The sequence below is a fragment of the Camponotus floridanus genome, unplaced genomic scaffold (genome assembly GCF_003227725.1).
Source record: "Camponotus floridanus strain SB8 unplaced genomic scaffold, Cflo_v7.5 scaffold83, whole genome shotgun sequence".
Classification (NCBI taxonomy): Eukaryota; Metazoa; Arthropoda; class Insecta; order Hymenoptera; family Formicidae; genus Camponotus; species Camponotus floridanus.
The window spans coordinates 380,011-400,467 of record NW_020229853.1 but is presented as its reverse complement, the minus strand read 5'-3'; the positions used below and the strand labels follow the sequence as shown (position 1 = coordinate 400,467).

Sequence of the window (20,457 nt, the reverse complement as noted above, 5' to 3'; positions counted from 1 at the left end):
GAATATGATTGGTTTCTACTTTCAGGTCCGACCAATCAGCGTCGAGTTACATCGGAAAATCTAGTAATGTTTCCCAACTGTCGAGTCTGCTGAATGTGGCCAATATCGAAATTCAACTGAAAATTAAAGGCTATAGCACACACATGGACGTAAGAAATACTGGACAGAGCATAAAGTACTCTTTTAGACGAGGGGAGTGAAATCTGAGGGGTAAGGGGTTTATTGTCGCGACCATCTTAAGATGCGGCCTCATTGACGCTAAAAAGTAGCGTCAACCATTGGTTGAACAATGAAGCAACTATACTTACCTCCTTGTTCAACCAATGGTTGACGCTACTTTTTAGCGTCAATGAGGCCGCACCTTTAAGGTGCAATTTCATTGACGCTAAAAAGTAGCGTCAACAATTGGTTGAACAAAGAAGCAACTACTTACTTCTTTGTTCAACCAATGGTTGACGCTACTTTTTAGCGTCAATGAGGCCGCATCTTTAAGGTGCAATTTCATTGACGCTAAAAAGTAGCGTCAACCATTGGTTGAACAATGAAACAACTACTTACTTCTTTGTTCAATCAATGGTTGACGCTACTTTTTAGCGTCAATGAAATTGCACCTTTAGATGCATCAGATTTAGCGTCTATTTTCACGTCGCACGAACGTAAATCGAATAAAATATGAGAGATTCCGTGAAATCATCTATCATCTGAAATCGCTGTGTTGTTCCGAATCATTTTTGAATATTAAGAAATTCAAAAATATCACACTCCGTGAAATTAATATCCGTCGCCATCTTACATGCCTCATATTCCGTTGCAGTAGACATTTCTTTCCCCTCACCCTTTGAGCTTCACCCCCACAGCAATACATTCTGTCCAGTATTTCTTACGTCCATGAGCACACTTTCCGTAAGACATAACAGTAAGATTTCGACCAATCGCTCAATTTGGTTAGGCCGGGTCTACAATAGGTAATTTAAGTCTTAAGCCTTAAGAGATTGACCAATCACAGTCAAATATGAAGAGAATACTCGACTGTGATTAGTCAATTTCTTAAGGCTTAAGGTTTAAATTACTTATTGTAGACCCGGCCTTACGGATGGCCAAATTGAGCAGCGCGATTAGTCAAAACCTTACTGTTATGTCTTATGCGACGTCTATAATGAGATTTTAAAGAGACTTAAGGTGCGGCCTCATTGACGCTAAAAAGTAGCGTCAACTATTGACAACAAGGTTGAACAAGGAGGTAAGTATAGTTGCTTCATTGTTCAACCAATGGTTGACGCTACTTTTTAGCGTCAATGAGGCCGCATCTTTAGGCGTAAGACTTAAGAAATTGACCAATCACAGTCGAGTATCTCTTCATACTTGACTTAAGAAATTAATCAATCACAGTCAAGTATTAAGAGAATATTCGATTGTAATTGGTCAATTTCTTAAGTCAATTTCTTAAAGGTGCCTTTACATAGGAGCGTCTGAGCATCGAGCGTTAAAGCGTCAAAAAGTGTGACAAGCGCAGTGTGCCTATGCCAATGTTTCATGCATTCGTGATTAAAAATATTGTTTTTATTGATTTTCAACGTGCACACGTTATATCTTATACAAAAAATACATTGTAATAAATAATATTCATGTTGTAATAATATATGTTTAGAAGACATATATTTATGCCAATTATTTGGTTATGTTGTACTACGTTGCTAATCGCGCAATTCTATAATATATATTGTATAATAATATCTATTATATATTATATATATTAATACATTTTCTATGAAGAATATACAATCTACTTATCTCTACGGTATCTATTAAATTTTTATTACTAAACATTGTATTAGCATCAAGATGCTGGAATCTGCCTGTTTAGAATTATGCGCAAGGGTGCTGCGCACGTGTTTTTGACGCTCAACGCTTGACGCTAAACGCTTCCATCTAAAGACGCCTTAATGTGCATTTTCACGTATCGCTGAAACTGATCATTTGAGCGACAAAAATGATCACGTGAGAACTTTTGTCGCTAAACTATTACAACGGTAGTTGTGCACATGAAAAAAGATTACAGCGATAAAGTTGTGTTGTAGAAAACAATAATAGCAGCTTTCAAAAGAAGAAAATATTATAACTGAATATCAAATTGTAAGAAAATAATTCGATGAAAACGTCAAATACAATTTGAAAATGATATCGTTTTTATTATATTACTATCAGAAACAAAAAGACATTATTAAAAAAAAAATTTTGGGCCGCACTACTTTTTCAAAATCATGATTAATATGGATTTTACAAAGTTATTTTATCGAATGTGAGATTAGAAAATGCAAGATTTCTGAATTATTTTCGATGTCATCAACGCAACTGGAAAATTTACTACATTTTTATTTTAGTACATACAATTAATATAGTAAGGCAGCATTGTCAGCAATGTATTAGCGTTTGACATATCGTTTGAGCGATAATGCTTTGTAGTTGAACCGATCTAAACTACAAAATGACAGCTGCTGGATTACGAGCGACAAATCTGTCGCTTCAACTATTTGTTTCAGCGATATATGAAAATGCACCTTTATGCCTCAAGTCTCCTTAAAATCTCATTGAAGACGCCGCATTATGCAATAAAAGTTCAATTATAAGAAACAAGTTTTTGCTGACAAAAATATAGGATGCATTTAAAATATTCCAGTTTAAGCAGTTAAATAATTTGATTCGAAAGAGAGAGTTTTCTTTATTAATTCCCAAAATTGAATTAAAAAATTGAAATCTTTTTCAATAAAAATTCTATAATAATTTTTTTTTATTTCTGACATCTTTAAATATGACCTCAAATTACTTTATAAAAAATACCTTGCACATTAAACTAGAAAAAATTAACTAATAGGTCGTCACAATTATTAATTAATAATCTCTACGATTGAATTGCAATTTTAAGCATGAGACATTCATTTGTGTAACAATCAATAGTTATGCACTTACGGACGACCTCACCGATTTCATTGATTTTGACATATGTTGTCAAGCTCACTCCGCTGAGTAAGTATCAAAAGGTTTTAAGTGTCGCTCGTCATTTATTAAAAAATTATTACCAAAAAAAGTTTTACGAATTATGTGCAATTTTTAAACATTACGTACGTTTTAAGAGTCAAGATGAAATGCGTGGATATAATGTGTTCCGCCCCCCCTTCCACTTTCAGAAAATATAACCTAAGCTAAATCTATGGCCGGTATTCATAGTCCGATCTTATATTTAAGATTGTCTTAAGTCTGGTCCGAGGTTGACTTAAGACCTCATTCAACCAATCAAATAGCTGCGTAGCATTTCAAGCACGAACTTAAGACGATCTCAAATATAAGATCGGACTATGAATACCGGCCTATTTCTGATTTAAAACTAAAATTTGATTTGAAATGAACCTTGCTTCGCGTCAAAAGTTGCAAACCCATATGAACTTTGTTTTATCTTGCAAAGTACATACATGCGTGGCTACAGTGGGTTTCGCTCCCTTTTTTGGGGGGGGGCTCCATTTCCGAAAGATATAACCTAACCTAAACCTATTCCGATTTAAATCAAATTTTAATTTTAAATCAGAAATAGGTTTGGATTAGGTTATATCTTCCGAAAGTGGCGACCCCTCGGGTCCCTCCCCCGTAGGGGAGGTGGAATACACTGTCTTCAAGCAGCTATATTTTGCAACATAAAACAAAGTTTACTCTACATTTAATGATGATCTTCGCTACATATTAAACATATATTCCAAATATAACTTCTTAAGCGTACATGCTATCGCAAAATCATATTATATTCATTAAACTTTTTCGTTAATAACTTTTTAATAAATAGTGAGCGACATTTAAAACCTTTTGATACTTAAGGTGCAGTCCCATGGAGCAGCGTATGGCGTATCGGCGTAGGCGTAAAAGAGCTTAGCCAATCACAGATTTTACGCTTGTTTTCGTTACGCCAGCAAAAACATCGGCTGTCCCATGGAACATATTTACGCTAGTGTAATAATGAATAAACCAATCACAGTCTTTTACAAAGTTTATTTTTAAAATGAATATTTAAAGGGCCTTGTGATTGGTTTATTGATCATTACGCTAACGTAAATACGCTCCATGGGACAACCAATAAAAGTTTTTAGCTAGAGGCGTGCAAATCTGCTCTCACTCCCGCTCGTTCCCGACAGCGAGACTGGATTCTTCTTCTTCTTCTTCTTCTTCTTTGGATTTGAATGGCCACCTCCGATCTAGCAGTGATCATCGTTAAGATCAGGTCAAGGACACCTTTAATTTCTTAAATGGAACTACATATTTTTTATTGCATATTCTTATAGCTTATGTCGAGAGCTTTCCAAAACACTATAATAAAGTATTTTTTCATCGAATACTTTTCAATTTATGAGGCTTAAAATAATATCTTAATTTTACATAAACTATAAAATATCTAGTAAAATATTTATTTTTCGATTATCTTAATACTTTTATGTACAAAATAATGAGAGAAATCAATTGGTGTAAAAAAAAAACACATAATTGTTCCGAAGAAAAAATATGTAATTTGCAATTAACAATTACATATTTTTTCTTAAAAACAACTGTGTGTTTTCTTTACACCATTGATTCCTCTCATTATTTTGTACATAAAAGTATTAAGGTAAGATAATAAAAAAATGAATATTTTACTAGATATTTTATGGTTTATGTAAAATTGAAAAATTATTTCAAGCCTCATAACTCGAAAAGTACTCAATGAAAAAATACTTTATTATAGTGTTTTGGAAAACTCTCGACATAAGCTATAAGAATATGCAATAAAAAATAGGTGGTTCTATTTAAGAAATTAAAGGTGTCCTTGATCTGACCTTAACGATGTCATCCAAGGTCAATTTAATGACACCATCTTATGTTCCCCTCAAAACCATACAATTTTTGTCGAAAACGTTTTTCTGTTAAATGCTTAGATTTTGAAAGAAAAGGGGTGTATGGGTGGTCTAGGACACCCTGTATATAATTTATAAATTAATGAAAGCTGAAGAGAAAAAAGTCCCGAATTAAACGTAATCGTCGAAGATTTTGGACGAGACCAATTTTCTCGAAAAACGATTAACACAAGGGTAGCAACAATCTAGTAGAAGAAATGATTTTTGAAGACAAAAATTAATTTTTTAATTTTTTTTCGATGACATCGGAAATGTTTGAAAAACTGTTCCCACAATAACCACATTTTATATTCTGAAACAAATATATTTTTTGTAAATTAGTGTACCTATATGTATTATTTATCACGTATTATACTTACTAAAAAATTAACGGTTTGCATCTTTTTCATTTTTATTTGGTTAGGATTAGATGGATTAAACTTTGTAAATGCCGGAACGCTGCACAAATCTGCGTAATTGACTGTTCCCCGGTGTAATAAATGAAAATTATGATTGTAACAATAATTCACAAAATCTAAAATATGTAATAAAAATTTAATAATTTTCTCATTTCTCACTCACACATATTAAGAAATAAAGTTGCTTAAATTTTTCTTCTACTTAAATCTTTATAATTTATTCTCTTGCATTGTTTTCCGTTTTTTTAAATTAAAAGTTAGCAAAAACAATAAAATTTTATGCGTGCATGTATAAATTTATATCTTATTACAGTAAACAATATTGAAACTCAACTGAAAAATAGAGTATTTATAAGCATTGTGACTAGCATTTATTAATAATAAAATTTTAATATACGTGTACAGGATGTTCCATTTTAACTTTGCCATCGAAATATCTCGTAAAGTCTAAAAGGTACGAAAAAATGTTTCAGACAAAAGTTGTATGGTTTCGAGGGGGACATAAGATGAATCTATTAGTTTGACCTTGAAAAGTCACCTGAAGGTCACCATCAACTTTTTAAATGGGACAATTTTAAAATGGGAAAATGCATAATTGTTTTTAAAAAAGAAATATGTACAATGGGTTATAAAGGGCTTGTAGAGCAAAAAAAACAAGTATATTACAAAAGTTTAATTATGTCAAGATGTACATCTTGATTACTTTTATTTTAAGAAATATGTAATTGTTGATTGCAAATTACATATTTTTTCTTCGAAACAACTATGTGTTTTCTTTACACCAATTGATTCCTCTCATTATTTTGTACATAAAAGTATTAAGGCAAGATCGAAAAATGAATATTTTACAAGATATTTCACGGTTTATGTAAAATTAAGAAATGATTTCAAGCCTCATAACTTAAAAAGTACTCAATGAAGAAATACTTTAGTATAGTGTTTTGAAAAGTTCTTGAGATATGCTAGAAAAATAAGTAATAAAAAATAGGGAATTTCAATTAAAAAATTGAAAATAATCTTTAACTGACCTTCAAACAACTTTTCGTGGTCAAATCAATGACAACATCTTATGGCCTCCTTCAAGCCATACAACTTTTGTCTGAGGCATTTTCTGCGGGAGGGTCCCGTTTGCTCACAAACGATTGCCCACTGCCAATCATATCGACCTGTGTCTAGGGTAACCAGCAACGATTAACCAATCAGAGAAGCCTATTTTGAATTGGCCAATTGGGATTATCGGATCCCGTTGGCTATCGGATTCCGTCCATTTTCTGCGTCCCTACCTGAGGAGATATTTCCGCGGACGGAGTAAAATGGCCACTCTGTATACATATATATATATATATATATATATATATATATATATATATATATTGTTACATCCCTGGTTCGAGTCGCGATCGAGTCCGGTTTGAGAAGAGAAGAAGCCTGTTGTTGACGTCGGCAGCAGCGTCTGTTATTTGAGTTTGGAGCCAGCTGTCTTGCTATGTGGACGCGTTTTCTCTCGAGCCGATCCGTTGTATTATTATTCTGTATTATTAACGTTATCGTTTGTGTTCTTGAGTTGCATTAAAGTTCCTTTGCTTCTTTAAAAGTGCTTATTTATTTCACGCGTCTCGCGAGCGGCCGATTCATTAGTGCGCGCCTTCGATATTAATCGAAGTCCTCGACGCAAGCGTAATAATATATATATATATATATATATATATATATATATATATATATTTATATATATACAGGGTGACCCATTTTAACTTAGGCAGCCAAATAACTCGAAAAATAAGCACACTACGAAAAAATGGTTAGAATAAAAATTTCGTCATTTCGAGGGGGACGTACAATGACGTTAAAATCAGCCCCCCCACCCCTCCCCCTGGGCGGAGAGGGGGGGGCAAGTTTGAAATCTTAAATGGGAACCCCTATTTTTTATTGCATATTCCTGTAGCTTATCTCGAGAGCTTTCCAAAACACTATAATTAAGTACCTTTTTATTAAGTACTTTTTGAGTTATAAGGCTTGAAATAATTTCTTAATTTTACATAAACCATAAAATATCTAGTAAACCATTCATTTTTCGATTATCTTACCTTCATACTTTTATGTACAAAATAATGAGGAATCAATTGGTGTAAAGAAAACATACAGTTGTTTTTAAGAAAAAATATGGAATTGTTAATTGCAAATTTACTGGCGCTACGTATTTGACCTTGGATGGCGTCGCCAAGATCACGACAAGGCCACCTTGAATTTTTGAAATGGAATCATCCACTTTTTGTTAATTGCAAATTACATATTTTTTCTTCAAAACAATTATGTGTTTCTTTTACACTAATTGATTCCTCTCATTATTTTGACTTTATTTTCTTACTTTTATTACATAAAAGTATTAAGGTAAGATAATCGAAAAATGAATATTTTATTAGATATTTATGGTTTATGTAAAATTAAGATATTATTTTAAGCCTCATAATTCGAAAGTATCTCAGTAAGCAAAATGTTAGCAGATTGGCAGCAGATTAGCAGCAAATTCGATCAGAATCTCACACCAGAACCGTAGCCAACCTGTGTCCATATTAAGCTTTTGTTTTGACGACAGAGTTTGTAAAACATAACTTGTCCACAGACTGTCGGCAGAAACCGAGCAAGCAATCTGATGGCAAATTGCGCGTGCAATCTGATGGCAAATTGACAGCAGAAACTGCACAAGATTTACGCTTACTTTTATTAATGTTATATAAATGCAACAAAATTGATTATTACAAGCGCTAAATAACAATATTATCGGCAAGATAATTACAATTCTTTTCTAAAATGACATATGTCATATGTTATAGTAATATATGTTATAGTAATATAATATGTTATAGTTATATGTAATATATGTTAATGTAATATATATTATATGGTAGTTATATCTCATATAGCGGACTAATTCCATTTAATTAAATTAATAATAAAGTAAATGATAAAAGTAAATGTAACTTATAAAACTGGAGATGTAATTTATTTAGAATTAAATTCTTGCTTTATGCCAAATAGGCAGTACAAGAATAATTTTCCATTTATCATATTGATTCCAATCAGTTTAATATTTTGAGTCTCATCTGTTTGTATCAGATATCAGAAATTAAAGATATCAGAAATTAAAGATAGAAATTAAAATGATAATTACTATATTTTTAATCTTATTCATATTCGCGACTTTATGTATATTTCTGACAAAAATTAGATTAGGAGAAAGTACAGCTCACGTAGCGGTAAGTGAAGGAACTATCGAATCATGCAAATCCTGTTCTGGTTCTATCAATCTGCTCTCAGAGATTGTATGCGCAGATCCTGCTCGGTTTTTGTTATCAATCTGCTGTCAAAATTGCACTGCACAAATCCTGCTCAGTTTCTACCATCAATGTGCCGTCAATTACATTCCGCGACAACAATTCCTTGGCTTCTCTTGTGGGGCAAAGGGACCGTAGAATTGACCAATCAGCCGCTGCTAGTTGATTGGTCAGTTCTACGTCCCCCTTGCCCCGCGACATCAGCAGGCTCTACCCGACAATTTGATATCAAATTTCATTGCGCAGATTCTGCTAGGTTTTTGTTATCAATCTGTTGTCAAAATTACGCCGCACAGATCTTGCTCGGTTTCTGCCATCAATGTGTCGTCAATTACATCAGCAGGTTCTACCCGATTTCTGCCGATAATTTAATATCAAATTTTATTGTGCAGATTCTGCTCGGTTTTTGTTACCAATCTGCTGTCAAAATTGCGCCGCACAGATTCTGCTCGGTTTCTGCCATCAATGTGTCGTCAATTATATCAACAGTTCTGCTCGGTTTCTGTTGTCCAGTTATGTGAACAGATTTTGTTGTACGTCTGCTGACATGCTGGCAACATGATCGAATATATCAATTCCTCTATGCAAACTGTAGTCTTTCTGCCTTTAAAATTTGTAATGGGTGTTTGACGAAAATCTGTTCTAACAGATTTGGCTATCTGGTACTCAATGAAAAAATGCTTTATTATAGTGCTTTGGAAAGATCTCGAGATAATCTACAAGAATGTGCAATAAAAAGTGGAGGATTCCATTTCAAAAATTCAAGGTAACCTTGGCGACGCCGTTCAAAATCAAACATATGGCGCCAGTAAATAGATCTTTTTACACCTTACAACTTTCGTTTGAAACAATTTTTTGTAAAACTTCTATTTTTTGTGATATTTCGATGTCTCGAACACTCCGTATGCCGCAGCGATGTAATGATACGTTTCCCAAGTTCATTTGCAAAAAATGATTCTTATGGTACTCCGACAATCTCTGCAAATTTGTCTGTTGAATTTCCAAACATCCTGTGTGTGTGTGTGTGTGTGTGTGTGTGTGTGTGTGTGTGTGTGTGTGTGTGTGTGTATATATATATATATATATATATATATATATATATATATATGTATATATACATATATATATATACATACATGAAACAGATATATATATATATATATATATATATCTGTTTCAACAGAAATACATCGTGTATATGTTTTAACCCTAATAATTTAAATCTAAACGCTATTTATACATCTCTGAGACAGTATTTTTATTGATTTTTTCTCAGTTTGCTATATATCGAAAAGATTACAACTTTTTAAAATGATGTTTTGGTTTTCCAAAAATCTGATTTTTTAGCTATTGTAAAAAATTATGATTTATCTATAATTATCTATTTAAATTAAAATAATAAATTATTTCAATATATTTTTGCATATTTTTTTCCCATTTGTATTAACACAAAACATACACATTAAGAACATATAAATTACATACGTAAATTACAACTACGGAAAAAAACTTTTTACAATTAATCTTAATATTTTTAATCCACTTTCATAAATTTTCAATAAATTATGTCCAATACTATGCGAATATTTATCCTAAAAAACAATTTATGTAATAATTATGTAAAAATTTTTGTACGCAAAATTATATATTTAACAATGAACATGAGAATATATACAAATATTGTACTCTGGATACAGTTTTATACTTTGGCAAAGAAGATGTATTTCACATTCTGTGTCAAGCGACTGTAATATCAAAGTTAAACTTTGGTCAGAACTCGATAGATCTTTCGAACAAAGCTGCTACATTTTCATAAGCAAAAAATTATGAAGATAATCAGAAAATTTAAAGCAAAATAAACAATAATACATTCTATAGAACGCTTAATTGGCGTCTATTGGCGATGTACTGCTTTTGATGAGACAGATCTAATATCGCAGTTGTTCGTTTATCAATAATATCACATTTGCTAGAAGAAATATACATTCAAAAACAATTGATTTTTGCGATGCCAACATTGAAAGTTACAAATATATAAAAACATTTGATGTACATATACTTATTATCATCTCCTAATCGTCGATGGAAATTTAAATTCCTTGAAGTTCCCTCTTGTTCATTTAAAATCACTTCAATTATTGCACTTAACTTCGACATGTTGCAGCTTTGAAGGGCTCCTGTTTGGTGTAGAATGCTGTGGCTTACCTACAATTAATTTTAAAATTCGTTGCATCAACAGCGATTAACGATAACGCCAATTCGCGAACTTTTATTTTTATCAACACATATTACTTGTTAGAACTATAATCTATAGAAATCTAATTAATTAAAGTATATAATTAAAAAACGATTGTTAATGTTAATGCTACTCACGTTTGACGAAATTAAATTGAATTAATTTAGATCAATTTAAAATAATTGGATTTTTTAATATTAAGTTAATTTTGATTATTTAGCAAACAATATATATATAAGATAATCATAAATATAGATGATAGCAAACAATATATATACAGGGTGGGGCATTTATCTTGAGACATCGAAATATCTCGTAAAGTCTAAAAGATGCAAAAAAATGTTTCAGACAAAAGTTGTATGGTTTCAAGGGGGACATAAGATGGTGTCATTAGTTTGATTTTGAAGAGCCACCTGAAGGACACGCGAAGGTCAGCTCCAACTTTTTAAATGGGACACCCTATATGCTTTTGCATATTCTTGTAGCTCATCTCAAGAGCTTTCCAAAACACTATAATTAAGTTAGTTTTCATTAAGTACTTTCCAAGTTATGAGGCTTGAAATCATTTTTTAATTTTACATAAACCGTAAAATATCTTGTAAAATATTCATTTTTCGATTATTTTACCTTAATACTTTTATGTACAAAATAATGAGAGGAATCAATTGGTGTAAAGAAAATACATAGTTATTTTTAAGAAAAAATATGTAATTGTTAATTGCAAATTACATATTTTTTTTCGAAACAACTATGAGTTTTCTTTACACCAATTGATTTTTCTCATTATTTTGTACATAAAAGTATTAAGGTAAAATAATCAAAAAATGAATATTTTACAAGATATTTTACGGTTTATGTAAAATTAAAAAATGATTTCAAGCCTCATAACTTGGAAAGTACTTAATGAAAACTAACTTAATTATAGTGTTTTGGAAAGCTCTTGAGATGAGCTACAAGAATATGCAAAAGCATATAGGGTGTCCCATTTAAAAAGTTGGAGCTGACCTTCGCGTGTCCTTCAGGTGGCTCTTCAAGATCAAACTAATGACACCATTTTATGTCCACCTTGAAACCATACAACTTTTGTCTAAAACTTTTTTCAAAATAATCGACTCCAATCGAGATATTATCTTGTCTCAAGATAAATGCCCCACCCTGTATAAGATAATCATAAATATAGATGATAGCAAACAATATATATATAAGATAATCATAAATATTATGCTAACGCTTGTGAACAGGTACAATGCAATAAACTGAAAACAGTCTTACCATTTTATAATTTTCGCAATTATTGAAATATTAATTTAAAAAGTGACAAATAAGCATGCATTTTGCATGGCTAAACTGTGTAATGTACACTTTAGATGTGTCAGCGGTATTACATAATAATAAAAAGACGATAGTCGAAGTATGCACAGCCAAACTTGTCACTTGACTTTGCTTAGCAGACTTAGAACACACATCTCATAGTCTAGTCGCGCGAAATGTCCGCTCATCCGTCAGCTATTTAATTAATATTTTTAATTAATATTTTAATAATTATTGTAAAAAAATTGCAAAAAATGGTAGAGGATTTTTCTGTTTAGTTTACTGCGCTTTACCCACTTACGAGCATTGGCACAATCTTTATGACATCCTGTATATCCTGTATAATCAAAAATAAATTTACAAAGTGTCTAGGAATAATCCGTGTATTTCTCATAAGCAGATGAAATGAGTTAAACTAAAGTCAACAGAGAAGTCCTTTACCATCTTGCGATGTTTGCAATAATTAATGAAAAATTAATTTAAAAAAGTAAACCAATTCCTCGCGAGTATTAATGCATGATGGAAAGAGATAATCCATTATTATGCAGTTACTAATCGCGCGATGAAGCGCCTAGGAAAAACGCTCTACAAATGACAATTATGTACAAATTGTGCGTAATATTTGATTCTCGTAGCGGTCGCGTACAGCTGATGGCTCTTCTCGTCGTGTGCTACTACTCATTGGTTGATCTTTTTTAATTAATTTCTCATTAATTAAAGCAAAGATCACAAAACGGTAAAGGACTTTCTGTTTAACTACTCTACCTGCATACGAGAAATGTGATAATTATTACTGGACACTTTGGATATATAATTATGTCTATGTGTTGTCTTTCTCTTATATAATCTCTGTCCGTATATACAAGAAAAAAAAAAGAATTAAAATTAAATTAGAGAATAGAATTAATTATTAAAAAATAATTTAAAAAATAATTTTTGTTTTTCATTTAGAAAAAATATTTGAAGTTTTAGAAAAAATTGCCTATAATCATAAATTTGATTTTCAAAAAACAATATAGAAATTATTATTACAAATGAACTATAAGATTAATTAAAATATATAAGTTAATTTAAATTTATTTAGATCGATTAAATAAAAATCATATTATTAAAATTAACTTTTGACGGAATTAATCAATAATTTTTTCGTTAATTTATAACTAATTCAAATTATCACTTATTATCACATCAATTCACCAAGCCTATTAATATAACTGTGATCTTTAAAATGTGTTTATAAAATAAGATGTTCATGCTTAACAGCTAGAATTTCCTTGTAAGTAAAATAACACATTGTATGTAGATGTGTGATGTGTGTGCGTATGTACGCGCACGTTGCGTATTTTGTAAATATGTTCATTATAAAATTTTATGGTAAATTTTTACATTAATGCATTCTCCCCCCTCCCTCCCCTCATTCTCTCACCCTCTCTCCCTCTCCTTTCTTTCCCTTTACTCTTTCTTTCTCGCTCGCTTTTTCTTCAGTAATTTTGATATCAAAATCATAATTATAACAATCTAAAAACTGTTAGCTAATTTATCGTTTATTAAAAAGTTATTAATAAGTGAAAGTACATGCAAAACAAGAGTTTGAACATATACTGAAATGAAAGATTCAAAATATTAAACAAGTTGTATTATTATACAAATATTTTACAAATATTTACATAAATCTCCATATATGGTATTTAAAAATGTTACAAATTCAAAAGAATATACAGGTTGTTTCATAAATAGTGGGCAAAATTTCAAGAAAGGATTCCTCATGCTTAGAGAAGAAAAAAAAATTAATCAACATAGGTCTGGAAATGATTAGTTGTTGAGTTATTAAGATTTTTGTCTTATTTCTCGTCTTAGAAGTCCTTTTACAGGCATCAACAATGTTTTTCAGGCCACCGAACTTGAAGAGTCAGACAGAGAAAGATAAGAATGTATGTGGGAGGAGGTCGGACGTGTCTTTACGCTCATTTGATCAACGAGCAACAGAATCCATCCGTGGCAACGGCATTAACGCATATCCTATGGAGAGAGCATTCACACAATTTTCAGCCTAACGAATAATTGCTAGAAAACAATATTCGCAGACTAGAAAAATATGTGAGACGCAAGTGACTGGATCGGGAATCGAACCCGAGTCTTTCGCTTTCCGGGCGACTGCTCTAGACCACTGAGTTATCCAGACCTCACACCTAATGCTTCTTTTTAACACAGTGATATGCGACTCTAGAGCGATGTTGGTATCTCACTCGGATGGATGCAATGCCGATTGCCATGAAGGATCTCTGAAAGGTCGCTCGCTGACCAAATAAGTGCCGGTGGAGGTATTCGCGTGCATGCTGGCTTCCGTATGAAACGGCACCGACGAGCCGTAGAGTGACTACATCCCCCAAGATCCCTCTAGTATATACTAAAATCCCCACTGTACCAAATTGCAATGGCGGATGGACCCTAATATAGGGCCGGGGCAAGCCTTCAGAGTCAGTAAAACATAATCTAACAACAGATTATCGGCAGAAACCGAGCAAGATCTGCGCAATGCAATTTGATGTCAGATTTTCTGATGTCGACAGACATCAGAATTTTCGCACGCAATCTGATGACAAATTGACAGCAGAAAGATAGGGATGTATGTGGGAGGGAAATCGAACAAGATTTACGGTTACTTGTTGATATATATATATATATATATATATATATATATATAAATGCAATAAAATTGATTATATAGGTACTAAATAAGAGTATTATCAATGAATTAGCGGTTAATTATAATTTTCTTTTAATATGACATATATGTTATATCGTAGTTATATCTCACATAGCGAAGGACCATTTTATTATTAATTTAATTAAATTAAATTAATAATAAAATAAATGATAAAAGTTATTAAATTTAATTTATAAAACTTGAGATATAATTTATTTAGAATTAAATTCTTGTCTTAAATAAATAGTAAATGAATAATTTTCCATTTATTCTATTGATTCCAATCAGTTTAATATTCTAAATATAATAGTCTCATCTGCTTGTATTCGATATCAAAAATTAAAGTGATAGAAATAGTGGCTATATTTTTCATCTTTTATTAATAATCGCGACTTTATATATATTTCTGACAGAAATTTGATTGCGAGGAAATACATCCCGGTAGCAGTAAGCGAAGAAACTTTCGAATTATGCCTTTTTGGCTTTTTCTTTCTTGCTTCAATCTGCTATCAGAGATTGTATGCGCAAATCCTGTTCAGTAATCTGACATCAAATTGTGTCGCGTAGCTCCTGCTCGATTTCTGTTCTCAATTTGCTATGGTAATTTTATGCAAAATTCTATCGCGTAAATCCTACTCGATTTCGGTTAGAGTCCTGCTCTCTATCAAGTTATGTCAACAGATTTTGTAAGCATTTTTACTAATATTCTGTTATCATTATCTGATATAACAAGTAGTTTTAGATACAATCTGCAGTCTTTCTGCTGACAATAATTTGTAGCAAGTATTTGGCAAAATCTGTTAGAAGATTTGGCTGACTGAATAAATTTGCAACTATCCACGAAAAGCAAAGTCCTACATCAGTCGGTATTTTCGGTAAAATAAGATTTATAATTATATAGTTTCATATAAATTCGCAACTTTTTGTAAAAGATCTATCCCACATTGATTTCACTGCAAAATGAAATCAATATAATGATATCTCAAAATAACACTAAGGTCCGTTCCAACAGTGGCCAGTTAGCTTAACTAGTACTTAAGTAGTAATGCCAACCACTGAAACAAAATTCGGTAAGCTAGGTTAGATTTTGACAAGTTGCATTTTCATAAAATATACATAAGTGAAATATTGAAAATTTATTTAATTAATTAATTGATTAATTTTGTAAATAAATGTATATATATTTTCAATATTTCACTTATATATATTTTGCGAAAATGCAACTTGTCTAACCTAGCTTACCGAATTTTGTTTCAGTGGTTTGCATCACTACTTAACTACTAGTTAAGCTAACTGGCCACTGTTGGGACTAAGGCCCTGTTCCACAATCCAGTTAATCCGAGTTTAAGTAGTGAATGGACCAATCAGGACTCAGTTTAACGTATTAAACTCCGATTAACTCGAGTTGTGGAACTGGGCCTAAAGGGTACTGATCCGTTACAAGATTACTCTCACTCTCAACAAATCCAGATCCTTAGTGATCTATTACAGTGCGATATTTGTACGAATACGTCTTTTCAAGTATACTGCCGTGAGAGAATATTTCGCCCATAAATTTATATACTGCTACGCGGTTGGATTATTATTCCCATTCATGCTACACAGAAAGTAGCGTAGTATATATGAAAGGGATGCTGTCCGCTATTTTCAGGTTTCACCGTAATTGTACGATTTCATAGTTTTGAGTTTATAGCTTTTACGCAATGTAAGATAATCTTACATTGCCACAGTGCTTTCGAATATTTAAAGATGATAATAAATAAAAAGATGGCTTTCAAGTACCGAATTAGTTGGAATGGATCTTGCTTCGTTGAAAGTTAGAAACCTATATAAATTCATAATTACAGACTTTTGTATTGAAAACAGAATTATGTAAAATGAACTGCTTTATATGAATTTTTATTTACAAGAGAATACTCAAACAATTAATCTTTTATTTGTTAATAACTTTCTCTAATAAACAATGAGTAAAAATTAAAATCTTTTATTTAAAATTAAATTATAATCTCAATAACATATGGTAAAATCAAAATTATTGAAAAAAAAGAGTATACTAATATGAAAGTTTGTCAATCATATTAATCTTGCTTTATATATGTAGCTTCCTCTATAACTATGAGGTATTGTAGCATCCTTATTAACTATACAGATATATCTTGTAAACACAAGACTTGTTCTCTGGACGATTTTGTTAATATTAATAGTAATCATATTGCAAAAGCTACTTGATAAATACTGAATACAAAATTTATCCACATTTATAGATGTTTTGTACACATTTTGTAGATATATCTGTGTATATATATTTATGAATTTATTTTTAAGAAAAGTATTATTTTTAAAAAAAGTATAATTTTAAGCGATATTCTTAGATGTGTGTCCGTACATGTGCTTCTTAAAAAAAATTTAATTCTATTTATATCTTCAAATATATATATAATAAATTAATCTTTCGATGAAAGGAGTCCGCCTTGATTACTTTGACTTTGACATATGTTATTAAAGTCACTGACCTGAGTAACGTCCAAGAGGTTTTAGCCGCTCGCTGTTCGTTAAAAACTTATTAGTAAAAGAATTTCACAAATTTAATGTTTTTTATCTCCGAAAATATTGATTTGAGAAAAAAAATTTTAAGCAAAAAATAAAGCCGCTGAAAAACTCTACAAAAAAAGTTATATGCATTTTTTTCATAAACCTACTATTTTAGCTGTTATATGAAAAAATAATAATTTTAAATACATTTAATACAATTTAAATTTATATAGAATTCAATACAATTCAATACAATTTTATACAATTAAAAAATATCACAAATGTATGTGTACACACACGCGCGCGCGCATGCACGAGAATGTGAGGGGGGCATTCGGCTCTCTCTCCCACAACCACCCTGCCGGTAAGCAAAGTGGACCTCGCTTTACAACTTACAGCATATATCCATTGTGATTCAACTCTTGACAATGCGTCCCCTACCGGCGGGTTGGTTGCGGGAGGGGCACCGAAGGCCCTCCTTGCACTCCCCCCCCCCCCGTGTATGTGTGTACACATATATTTGTAATATTTTTTAATTGTATTAAATTGTATTAAATTCTATATAAATTTAAATTGTATTAAATGTATTTAAAATAATTATGTTTTTATATATTATATATTATATTAGTTAAAATAATAGTTTTATGAAAAAAATGCATATAACCTTTTTTGTAGAGTTTTTCAGCGCCTTTATTTTTTGCTTAAAAATTTTTTTTCTCAAATCAATATTTTCAGAGATAAAAAACATTAAAATTGTGAAATTCTTTTGTTAATAACTTTTTAATAAACAACGAGCGATGGCTAAAACCTTCGGATGACCCTCAGGGCAGTGATCTTGACAATATATGTCAAAATCAAGATAATCGAGGCGGACGTCCTTCATCGAAATATTTACCAAATTAATTAATGAATTACTTCGTAAACATATTCTTATTCGACTTTCGGCTACAAGTTGCAACAGGAAATGTTTTTGGAAGATTTATTGCCACAATAATGCCATATTATTGAGCTCTAGAGAATATTAATCGGAATAAATCTCTAGCCTGAAAAAAATTTTAAATTTTTGTATGATTTTTGAAAAAAAAAGAACAATTAAGTTTTATACAGGGTATCTTATTTTAATGTTCCACCCCAAATAACTTTCTTATTTTTAATTTTAGAAAAAGATGTTTCAGACAAAAGTTGTATGGTTTCTAGGGGGATATATATATATATATATATATATATATATATATATATATTGTGTGTTATATATATGCATTATATATATGAATATGTTGAATATACATTATATGGATATATTATTATACACACAAATATAAATATAAATTTTTTTAAAAACAAGAGTATTAATTTTTTAAAATAATATTTATATAAAAATGATATTATTCAATATAATTATATGAATGAGGAGAATATATGAGTAAAAGAGGGAAAAGGAAAGAAAGAGGGAGGGGAGAGAGAGAAATTGATGTTATTATAAATTACATATTTTTTATTTTCTTTACAGAAGTAAGAATATGTTTACATTTTCTATTATAATTAATTTTAATCATATATCAACTCACTTACTTTTAGCACCTGCATATTTCTTCTTGAATGTACATATCACAAATTTTTGAATAAAATCTCGTCAAAAATATTGGAATTATTTGTTTAATTTCATTATTTTATCTTTTATTTAATTTATTTATATATTATTCTATTGAAGTTATATATTTATTTACTATATTACATTTTATAATGGGAAAGAATATCAAAAAGTATAATGTAAATAGTTTAATATCGCTAGTCGAGTAATCAAAGGATCAATTGAAAAATTGTAGTCGACCAAAACCAGCCAAAAAATTAAGTCTATTAATACGACGCTTCGACCATGTGGTTGTGGTCCTTATCAAGTATACACTAGAAAAGATTTATAAATACATAAATTAACGGTTTGAATACAAAGTAACGCACAAAGAATTAAAGTGTGAAAAGATTTTTACCGATATAATAGTAATCAGAAGGCAAGCATTAATGGTGAACATGTAAAACAACGTAATCACGTAATACAAAAAACGTTATTTAACTAGATTCAATTTGAGAGAAGCTGATGCGTCCATGTGAGACTTCGTCAATAAACATTGACTTTAATTCTTTATGCGTTACTTTGTATTCAAACCGTTAATTTATGTATTTATAAATCTTTTCTAGTGTATACTTGATAAGGACCACAACCACATGGTCGAAGCGTCGTATTAATAGACTTAATTTTTTGGCTGGTTTTGGTCGACTACAATTTTTCAATTGATCCTTTAAAAAGAATAATATTTCAGAATGAAGACGCAACATAGCGCAATCTATATCATATGCAAAATATTTCGGAAAGTCATATTATCATAGATAAATGAATTTTATGCGAAATTCTTTAATTTTTGTGGTTATAAAAAATTCGAGATTTATAAAACTTATAGTATAAAATTTTATAGGGATATATTTAGAAAATATTATATTTTCAAAAAATTTAATGTTATAAAGAGCATTATAGGAATCATAAAACTTGTGTCTGAAATTTTTTTTTGTATTTACTTTATTGTATCAAATATTATACTTACATTGTTTTATTAATATTTGATCGAAATCACATGTAGCGAGATATTTTCGAGAAATTGTTTCTAAACACACATGAAAATCATCTTATAAAAAAAATACATCTCTTATTTTAATTGCTCTATATGTTCAAAGCCTATTCGAATCGAAGCAAAATTCTTTCATATGTTTCTTCATGTTTCTCTTAAATTTAAGATTTAAATATTCTTTTAATTGGAAGAATTAAATCAACCATATTAAAAAATTTATATTCTATAAAGATTTTTAATTGTCACCACTATATATACATAGTGAGAATACTACTAGTGAGATTAATGGATATTATCAATTTTATATTCTTTTTAATATCAGAAATATTATTATAGATAATCTATTATAGAATCTATTATAGAATTTCTATTATCAGTTGTTTCAT

General features: G+C 30.5%; 1 protein-coding gene and 1 non-coding gene across 4 annotated transcripts in view; both read right to left on the bottom strand.

Annotated features, from left to right (window-relative positions):
- Positions 1–10,204: 10,204 nt before the first annotated feature.
- Positions 10,205–20,457, bottom strand: part of LOC105249993 — a 58,152-nt gene continuing 47,899 nt past the window's right edge. For 2 of the 3 annotated variants that reach the window (XM_025414575.1, XM_025414578.1), the window contains exon 8: positions 10,206–10,869. The gene's annotated coding sequence lies outside the window, so the exon portion shown is untranslated. Of the gene's footprint in view, positions 10,870–20,457 lie in introns of all 3 variants that reach the window. The other variant, XM_025414577.1, reaches the window with a different exon arrangement.
- Trnas-gga lies at positions 14,321–14,393 on the bottom strand. The gene has a single exon. It is a non-coding gene; the product is annotated as a tRNA-Ser (tRNA).